General features: G+C 33.7%; 1 long non-coding RNA gene across 1 annotated transcript in view; it reads right to left on the minus strand.

Annotated features, from left to right (window-relative positions):
* The window catches only part of LOC146458772 (uncharacterized), a 54,431-nt gene that overhangs the window by 13,883 nt on the left and 31,245 nt on the right, over positions 1–9,303 (minus strand). The window lies entirely within an intron of this gene.

The raw sequence follows: 9,303 nt of genomic DNA on the forward strand, positions 1-9,303 counted from the left end.
TTGCGAATGTTCTCCTACTTTCTAACAAAATACCTACCGATGTCGTTCCCCATTATGGTCTTGTCAAGGTGCTCGGCAAACAAGGTTCATCCTTCAGTACCCAGAAGCTTTTTCGCAGCATTGAACAGCTTCCTTTGCTCAGCACCGTTTTCAACCATAAACTCAGAATAGAAGTCCCGTCTAGCCTTATTAATCAAATAGGTTACATGGTTTCTCGTTGACTTGAAATCAAGTCAAACTTTTCGTTTCGTGTACGTTGTAAACCTCATAGAAAATTTTCTTACTTACCTGTACCACTGAAAGCCACTTTAATCATTGAGTAAGTAAAACTGACACAGTATACACTACTATTTTTGTCACTGTTTGTGTAGAATATTTTTTTCTATCCTAATGTGTACTCTAGTTACTGCATATGACATTACAATATGCTGTTCTTGAAAAAAGTTTCTATTCAGCACACAGCAGACTCCCATTTTCCTAGAATAAATACGCCAAATGAAATAGATAGTATCTTGATTCTTAATGTCTTCGAAGGTTCACATTTATTTGGTTGAAGTTACACTTGAGTTCTGTTTCCCCTTATATTTTTTCTTTCTTTCTTCTTTCTTCCGCATAATTTTTTTCTTGTTCTGTATTTGTTTTTTTGACATTGCAAGACTAAAATATCAAATAAAATTTAAAATCAACTCATCAGTCTGAATAGATTAAACCTTTTCTCGCTAACGTGTTGTGCAGTGACAGATCTTTGCACAATTTAATAACGTAAATGTTGTTATTACATCGAGTAATTGGCGATGGGCATTATTACTTCAGCTTGTGTTCTTTGGTGAAAATAAAGCGCCTGAACGAACGCTTTTAAGATTGAAATTGTATTTTCGAACTGATGCCTAGCAACGAGCACATAATGTATAGAACAATATAACTCTTCGTCAGTTACCGCTTTTCAATTCAACGAGAGATTACAGCGTCACAACTCTCTCGGAAAGTAAAACGAATATTGAAGAAACTTGAATTCTTCATTTAGAAGTAAGTCCCAGTTAAATTTCTTGATTTTGTAAAGTATTGTTTACAAGCCTAATGATTTTTTTTTTGGTGATTATGTCTTTCAAGGTATTCATTATTTCCCCAGCGGCCTTAGAGTTTATTGTACCTGTCAAAAAACCAGTCACAAATTTATAAACCTAAATAAAGGAATTTTAGTACTTTAGCGAAAGCAGCTAACAATTGGAGACAATTTAGAAGTAAAGGACTCAAACAAAATAGGATATCCAATTGCAACCAGCCAACTTATAGAACTCCAAGGTTCAACTTTTGGCGCGATTTAATATGACGGTAAAGCGTGGATATTCTGAATGAAAATGCATCGGCAAACTAGTAAAAATTAACTAAAAATTGTTTTACTTGCGAAACACAAAGCTTACATTCTCTGTTTTGTAATACACACCAGAGTAACAAACCTTCGGCTACATGCTTTACAATTAATTTTTGAGGGAAGCTGAATTCGTTTATTCTATTTTAAATCGTGCATAGCTACTGGGCAAAATTATTCGATGTGGAAGACGTAAGCTTTCCTTTTCTTTGGAAATGGTATAAAAGAATTTGTTGGTAAATTAAAAGGCATAAAACTGGGCTTTTAAAGCTTTAATATTTCCCTTTCTTTGTGTAATCAATGCTATTTAAACAGGTTTTGGTTATTGCGTTTGTTTGTAATAATAGAGCGCAGGAGAAACCGTTTTGAGATTGAATTTCTGCTATAGAAACTTAGAATATTACCTTTGAAAATGAATAGAACTTCAAGTTCACCTGTTTTCAGTTCAAGAGGAGCCTAAAAAAATCGCAACTCTCATGAAAGCTGAAGAGAATATGAAAGAAATTCGAATGTTTATACAGGGGAAATCCCAGCTTGTGGAGTATCAGAATGGTGCGACACTGCTTTGCCTTTTTGAAATGCGCATCCGCAGTGAGTTATTTCGAGATAAGTTCTCAGAAGGTATTCATTTCCCGTTAGAATTAAGGCTAGCTGTCCAAAAACCTCACAAATTTCTGGAGGGGAATAAATACATTCAATTATTTTAGCGACCACAGCTAAAGAATTGGAGATGAGGTGGCAAAGAAATGTTAGTAGAAAGCGGGAAAATAAGGAGTAAATTTAGATTGCTAAGAACGTGTAAATTTGTGGCGTGACCGATCATAATACGGCAGAGCAGAGATTGGCGGTGAAAATGCACCATCATGGTGAACAATTTCGCGAAATAAACGTCCCGCGCGCAGAATATAATTTCCTTCTCTGCGTTTCAACTGTTATATAATTTTTACGGCAAGCTGAGCTCGCATATCCTCTTTTAACTGATTCTCTTACAAACCAAGTAAATTTATTTCTTCTAGAACGGAAAGGAAATTGAACATGTTAAACCTCATGTTAAACGTGAACGTGAACATGCATGTGAACATATTAAACGGAACCTCATGTTAACGTTTAACATGCTGAGCATGTTAAGCGTGAACATGGTAAACCTCATAGAATAAATTCTTATTTACCTGTAACACTAAAAACCACTGAATACACTACAAATATTTTTCCCTATTTGTGTGTAACTATTTTATTTTCTAATGTGTATGCTAGTTACTGCATATTGCATTACAATATACTGTTCTTGAAAAAAGTTTCTATGCAGCAAACAGCAGACTCATATTTTCCTAGGATAAATAAGTGAATTGAAATAGATAGTATTTTGATTGTTAGTGGCTTCCACAGTTCCCACAGATTTGGTAGAAATAGGATTGGAGTACTGTTTCCCCTGATATTTGCTTTTTTCGTTCTTCTGTCTATTTGTGTGATTTGTTTCTTGTTTTGGTTTTGCTTTTTTGGCATTGCAAGACTTAAATATAAAGTAACATCTTAAATCAAACTTTCAGTCTGAATAGATTTCAGACTTTTCTTAATTGCCAACCTGTTGTGGAGGCGTTTGATGAGTGACACATCTTTGCACGATTTAATTACATTGCGTAATTGGCCGGGAATTATTACTTGAGTTTGTGTTCTTTTGTAAAAATGAAGCGCCTGAAGGAACGCTGTTCAGATTAAAAATGTATTTTCGAATTGATGCGTATCAACAGGTACATAATGAATAGAAGAATATAAGCTTTCGTCAGTTACCGCTTTTCAGTACAACAAGAGACTAACGCGTCACAACTGTCTCGGAAATTGAAGAAACTCGAATTCTCCATCCAGAAGTAAGTCCCAGTTAAATTTCTTTATTTTTCAGAGTATTGTTTACAAGCCTAATGATTTATTTGGCGATAATGTCTTAGAAGGTATTCATTAATTTCCCGCCAGAGTTTGCCGTTTACCTTTCCAAAAACGAGACTCAAATTTTAAACCTGAATAAAGGAATTTTAGTATTTTAGCAATAACAGCTAACAGAAGTAAAGGACTCAAACAAAATCAGATATCAAACAAACAACCAACGAATTAATAGAACTCTAAACTTCAACTTTGGGCGCGATTTATTATGATGGTAGAACGTGGAGATTTTGAATAAAAATGCATCGGCAAATTAATGTCAAATTAACTAAGAAATTGTTTTACTTGCGAAAAACAAAGCTTCCATTCTCTGTTTGGTAATACACACCACAGTAACAACTCTCCGACTGCATTCTATACAATTAATATTTTGAGGGAAGCTGAATTCGTTTATTCTACTTTCAATCGTGCGTAGCTACTGAGAAAAAATTTTCGATATGGAAGACGAAAGCTTTCCTTGTCTTTGGAAACGGTATAAAAAAAATTGTTGGTAAATTAAAAGGCAAAAAACTTTCCTTGTAAAGCTTTAATATTTCCCTTTCTTTGTGTAATCACTGCTATTTAAAACGGTTTGGTAATTGCGTTTGTTTGTAACAATAGAGCACAGGGGAAAACGTATTTAGATTGAATTTATGTTACAAAAGCTTTGACTATTACTTTTAATAAATCAATAGAACTTTAAGTTCACCCGTCTTGAGACAGTTCAAGATCAGCCTAAGGAAATCACAGCTCTCATAAATGCTGAAGAGAATATCAAAAAAATTCAAATCTTCATGCAGAGGAAAGTCCCAGCTCGTGGATTATCTAAATAGTGAGACACTGCTTTGTCTCTTTAAAATATTTGGCGATACGTTCTCAGAAGGTGTTCATTTTAACCTATATGTCCAACAAGTTCACAAATTTCTAGATGTGAATATTAAATACATTCAATTATTTTAGCGAGAACAGCTAACAAATTGAAGAAGAAGTCGCAAAGAAATTTCAGTAGAATGCGGAAAAATAAGAAGTGAGCTAAGATTGTTGAAAAAGTATACTTCTGGAACGGAAAGCAATTTTTTTAGTCTCCAAAACCTTGTAATCCTCATAAAAAAAATTGTCTCTCTGTGTGATATGTTGCTTCGTTTGGTTTTGCTTATTTGGCATTGTAAGACTTAAATATAAAATAACATCTTACATCAAATCATCAGTCTGAGTAGATTTCAGACTTTCCTTAATTGCCAACGTGTCGTGGAGGCGTTTGATGAGTGACAGATCTTTGCACAATTTAATTACATTGCGTAATTGGCAATGGTATTATTACTTTAGATTGTGCTCTTTTGTAAAAATGAAGCGCCTGAAGGAACGCTGTTCAGATTGAAAATGTATTTTCGAATTGATGCGTGTCAACGGGTACATAATGAATAGAAGAATATAAGCTTTCGTCAGTTACCGCTTTTCAGTTCAACGAGAGACTACAGTGTCGCAACTGTCTCGGAAATTGAAGAAACTCGAATTCTCCATCGAGAAGTAAGTCCCACTGAAATTTCTTTATTTTTCAGAGTGTTGTTTACAAGCCTAATGATTAATTTGTCGATGATATCTTAGAAGATATTCATCAATTTCCCGCCAGAGTTTGCCGTATACCTTTAGAAAAACGAGACTCAAATTTTAAACCTGAATTAAGGAATTTTAGTATTTTAGCAATAACAGCTAACAGAAGTAAAGGACTCAAACAAAATAGATATCGAACAAACAACCAACGAATTAATAGAACTCTAAACCTCAACTTTGGGCGCGATTTTTTTATGATGTTAGCGCGTTAAGATTCTGAATAAAATGCATCGGCAAACTAATGAAAAATTAACTAAGAAATTGTTTTACTTGCGAAAAACAAAGCTTTCATTCTCTGTTTCGTAATACACACCAGAGTAACAAATCCTGACTGCATTCTTTACAATTAATTTTTTTGAGGGAAGCTGAATTCGTTTATTCTATTCTAAATCGTGCGTAGCTATTAAGCAATAATTATTCGATATGGAAGACGAAAGCTTGCCTTGTCTTTGGAAACGGTATAAAAAAGAATTTGTTGGTAAATTAAAAGGCAAAAAACTTTCCTTGTAAAGCTTTAATATTTCCCTTTCTTTGTGTAATCAATGCTATTTAAAAAGGTTTGGTAATTGCGTTTGTTTGTAACATTAGAGCACAGAGGAAAACGTATTTAGATTGAATTTATGTTACAAAAGCTTTGACTATTACTTTTAATAAATCAATAGAACTTTAAATTCACCCGTCTTGAGACAGTTCAAGATCAGCCAAAGGAAATCACAGCTCTCATTAAAGCTGAAGAGAATATCAAAAAAATTCAAATCTTCATGCAGAGGAAAGTCCCAGCTCGTGGATTATCTAAATAGTGAGACACTGCTTTGTCTCTTTAAAATGCGCAGGGAGTTATTTGGCGATACGTTCTCAGAAGGTGTTCATTTCCCGTACGAATTTAACCTATATGTCCAACAAGTTCACAAATTTCTAGATGTGAACATTAAATACATTCAATTATTTTAGCGAGAACAGCTAACAAATTGAAGAAGAAGTCGCAAAGAAATTTCAGTAGAATGCGGAAAAATAAGAAGTGAGCTAAGATTGTTGAAAAAGTATACTTCTGGAACGGAAAGCAATTTTTTTCGTCTCCAAAACCTTGTAATCCTCATAAAAAAAAATTTGTTTCTCTGTGGGATATGTTGCTTCGTTTGGTTTTGCTTTTTTGGCATTGCAAGACTTAAATATAAAATAACATCTTAAATCAAATCATCAGTCTGAATAGTTTTAAGACTTTCCTTAATTGCCAACGTGTCGTGGAGGCGTTTGATGAGTGACAGATCTTTGCACGATTTAATTACATTGCGTAATTGGCAATGGTATTATTACTTTAGATTGTGTTCTTTTGTGAAAATGAAGCGCCTGAAGGAACGCTGTTCAGATTGAAAACGTATTTTCGAATTGATGCGTGTCAATGGGTACATAATGAATAGAGGAATATAAGCTTTCGTCAGTTACCGCTTTTCAGTTCAACGAGAGACTACAGTGTCGCACCTGTCTCGGAAATTGAAGAAACTTGAATTCTCCATCGAGAAGTAAGTCCCAGTTAAATTTCTTTATTTTTCAGAGTGTTGTTTACAAGCCTAATGATTTATTTCGCGATAATATTGTAGAAGGTTTTCATTAATATCCGCCAGAGTTTACCGTATACCTTTTCAAAAACGAGACTCAGCTTTAAACCTGAATAAAGGAACTTTAGTATTTTAGCAATAACAGCTAGCAGAAGTAAAGGACTTAAACAAAATAGATATCGAAAAAACAACCAACGAATTAATAGAACTCTAGACTTTAACTTTGGGCGCGATTTTTTATGATGTTAGAGCGTTAAGATTCTGAATAAAATGCATCGGCAAACTAATAAAAAATTAACTAAGAAATTGTTTTACTTGCGAAAAACAAATGTTTCTTTCTCTGTTTCGATATACACACCAGAGTAACAAATCTCCGACTGCATTCTTTACAATTAATTTTTGAGGGAAGCTGAATTCGTTTATTCTATTTTAAATCGTGCGTAGCTACTGAGTAAACTTATTCGATATGGAAGACGAAAACTTTCCTTGTCTTTGGAAACGGTATAAAAGAATTTTTTGGTAAATTAAAAGGCATAAAAGTTTGTTTGTAAAGCTTGAATATTCCTTTTCTTTGTGTAATCAATGTTGCTTAAATAGGTTTGGTAATTGGTTTTGTTTGTAACAATAGAGTGCAGGGGAAAACGTATTGAGATTGAATTTATGTTCCAAAAGCTTTGACTATTTACTTTTAATAAATGAATAGAACTTCAAATTCACCCGTCTTCAGTTCAAGAGGAGCCTAAGGAAATCACAACTCTTTGATAACAGCTAAAGAAAATATGAAAAAAAATTCGAATCTTCATACAGAGGAAAGTCCCCGCTCGTGGATTATCTGAATAGTGAGACACTGCCTTGTCTCTTTAAAATGCGCTGTGAGTTATTTGGCGATAAGTTCTCAGAAGGTGTTCATTTCCCGTTAGAATTTAAGCTATATGTCCAACCTCCTCACAAATTTCTGGATGTGAATAAATACATTCAATTATTTTAGCGAGAACAGCTAACAAATTGGAGATGAGGTGGCAAAGAAATTCCAATAGAATGCAGAAAAATAAGCAGTGAATTAAGATTGCTGAAGAAGATTACTTCTGGAACGGAAAGGAAATTTTTCGGCTCGTAAACTTTGTAACTCCGATACAAAAAAAATCTAAAATAGCAGTAACACTGAAAACCACTAATTAATGAGGGAATAAAACTGACACTGTACATACTGTTAACGTTTTTCCCCATTTGTTTATAATCATTTTCTTTTGTAATATGTATTCTAGTTACTGTTCCTTATCACATTACAATAAACTATTCTTGAACAAAGAAAGGTTCTTCTCAGCACACACCAGAATCCTATTTTCCTAGTATAAGTAAGCAAATGTAAATAGATAGTATTTTGATTGCTAGTGGCTTCGACGGTTCCTATAGATTTGGTTGAAGTTAGATTTGACTACTGTTTCCACTGATATTTTTTTCTTTCCTTCTTCTGTCTATCTGTGTGATTTGTTTTTCGGTTTGGTTTTGGTTTTTTGGCATTGCAAGACTTAAATATAAAATAACATCTTAAATCAAACCATCGGTCTGAATAGATTTCAGACTTTTCTTAATTGCCAACGTGTTGTGGAGGCGTTTGATGAGTGACAGATCTTTGCACGATTTAATTACATTGAGTAATTGGCAATGGGCATTATTACTTTAGATTGTGTTCTTTTGTAAAAACGAAGCGCCTGAAGGAACGCTGTTCAGGTTGAAAATGTATTTTCGAATTGATGCGTATTAACGGGTACATAATGAATAGAACTGAGAATATAAGCTTTCGTCAGTTACCGCTTTTCAGTTGAACGAGAGACTACCGCGTGGCAACTGTCTCGGAAATTGAAGAAATTCGAATTCTCCATCCAGAAGTAAGTCCCACTGAAATTTCTTTATTTTTCAGAGTGTTGTTTACAAGCCTAATGATTTATTTCGCGATAATATCTTAGAAGGTATTCATTAATTTCCCGCCAGAGTTTGCCGTATACCTTTCCAAAAAGGAGACTCAAATTTCTAAACCTGAATAAAGGAATTTAGTATTTCAGCAATAACAGCTAACAGAAGTAAAGGACTCAAACAAAATTAGATATCGATAAAACAACCAACGAATTAATAGAACTCTAAACTTCAACTTTGGGCGCGATTTATTATGATGTTAGAGCGTTAAGATTCTGAATAAAATGCATCGACAAACTAATGAAAAATTAACTAAGAAATTGTTTTACTTGCGAAAACCAAAGCTTTCATTCTTCGTTTCGTGATACACACCAGAGTAACAAATCTCCGACTGCATTCATTACAATTAATTTTTTGAGGGAAGCTGAATTCGTTTATTCTATTTTAAATCGTTCGTACCTACTGAGCAAAATTATTCGATATGGAAGACGAAAGCTTTCCTTATCTTTGGAAACGGTATAAAAGAATTTGTTGGTAAATTAAAAGGCAAAAAAACTTTCCTTGTAAAGCTTTAATATTTCCCTTTCTTTGTGTAATCAATGCTATTTAAATGGGTTTGGTAATTGCGTTTGTTTGTAACAATAGAGCACAGGGGAAAAAGTATTTAGATTGAATTTATGTTAAAAAAGCTTTAGTATTACTTTTAATAAATGAATAGAACTTCAAATTCACCCGTCTTCAGTTCAAGAGGAGCCTAAGGAAATCACAACTCTTTGATAACAGCTAAAGAGAATATAAAAAAAATTCGAATCTTCATACAGAGGAAAGTCCCCGCTCGTGGATCATCTGAATAGTGAGACACTGCCTTGTCTCTTTAAAATGCGCTGTGAGTTATTTGGCGATAAGTTCTCAGAAGGTGTTCATTTCCCGTTAGAATTT

Source organism: Pavona decussata, unplaced genomic scaffold (assembly GCF_977016875.1).
Source record: "Pavona decussata unplaced genomic scaffold, jaPavDecu1.1 SCAFFOLD_228, whole genome shotgun sequence".
In the NCBI taxonomy this organism is placed as follows: domain Eukaryota; kingdom Metazoa; phylum Cnidaria; class Anthozoa; order Scleractinia; family Agariciidae; genus Pavona; species Pavona decussata.